This window comes from Rhyacophila brunnea, unplaced genomic scaffold (genome assembly GCF_057557595.1).
Source record: "Rhyacophila brunnea isolate RB1 unplaced genomic scaffold, BYU_Rbru_1.0 scaffold_177, whole genome shotgun sequence".
NCBI lineage: Eukaryota > Metazoa > Arthropoda > Insecta > Trichoptera > Rhyacophilidae > Rhyacophila > Rhyacophila brunnea.
Genome location: NW_028232834.1, coordinates 122,941 through 123,912, shown reverse-complemented (window position 1 = coordinate 123,912; position 972 = coordinate 122,941). Strand labels below are relative to the sequence as shown.

The following is a 972-nucleotide window of genomic DNA, read 5'->3' as shown; positions in this document are numbered from 1 at the left end:
CTCTCGCTTTCACTTTCTTTTTTTGTCATTTGATACTTTTGATGGGCGAATTTAATTCTTGATTAGTAATTTTTGGTTTCATCTCGAAATTTGGTATGCCAATATTATTTTATTTATGTATTAATTTCTTATTTGACTTTTATATTTTTCAAACAGATCGTGTTACACAATCCTTGGACCAAAATTCATCAATACTTTTTATTATCTCTTCCTTTGCTATATCCTCATCGATAACCCTTCTTTTCTCAAAACTTATTAGTTCGTATGTCAATACAATAATTTTTATTATTGAACCACAAAATAATAAGGGAATTGGGCAAAATTTTCATCTCTGATCAGAGTATGTGATACGAATTAATGTTAATGCGAAAAAACAGGTTTCACCGAGGTTTGAACTCGGGTCGCAGGAGTCAAAGTCCTGAGTGATACCACTACACCATGAAACCATGACTTCGGGAGTATTATAATATAAAAATACGATACAAAATCAGAGTGACTTTATCTAAAAGGATGCATTTTTTATATAATGACAATATGAATTCAACACACTTCGCAAGATACTTGAACTCCTCTCAAATGAGAGGAGAAGAGCATTTGATGAAGATGGATCAGGGAAAAGTGTATCAAGGAGTTTTGTAATATTCCTTCGTAATGGGCTGAACACGTCTAAATTGATAAAAAGAAACTTAACCCAAAATAACTAAAATATTGAATTCATTAAAGTAAATACCAAAGGGATAGATAGCATACACATGTGGTAAACGAATCAGGTTAAATTTGAAAAAAAAAACATATTGAGTATACCACAAAAATTTCCCTAACCTGTTAAAAATATTTTTTATTTATGGGATAAGTTTCATTTATTCAATTCAATCTGTTTAGACCATAATGAAAAATTAATATATAAAGTTTTATAATATAATGATTACTAATCTAATTCAGATTTTGTATGTAAGGTTCTTCTAGCTATAA

At 29.1% G+C, this 972-nt stretch overlaps 1 non-coding gene across 1 annotated transcript; it reads right to left on the bottom strand.

Moving 5' to 3' along the window:
- Positions 1-375: 375 nt before the first annotated feature.
- TRNAQ-UUG (transfer RNA glutamine (anticodon UUG)) lies at positions 376-446 on the bottom strand. The gene has a single exon. It is a non-coding gene; the product is annotated as a tRNA-Gln (tRNA).
- Positions 447-972: the final 526 nt, after the last annotated feature.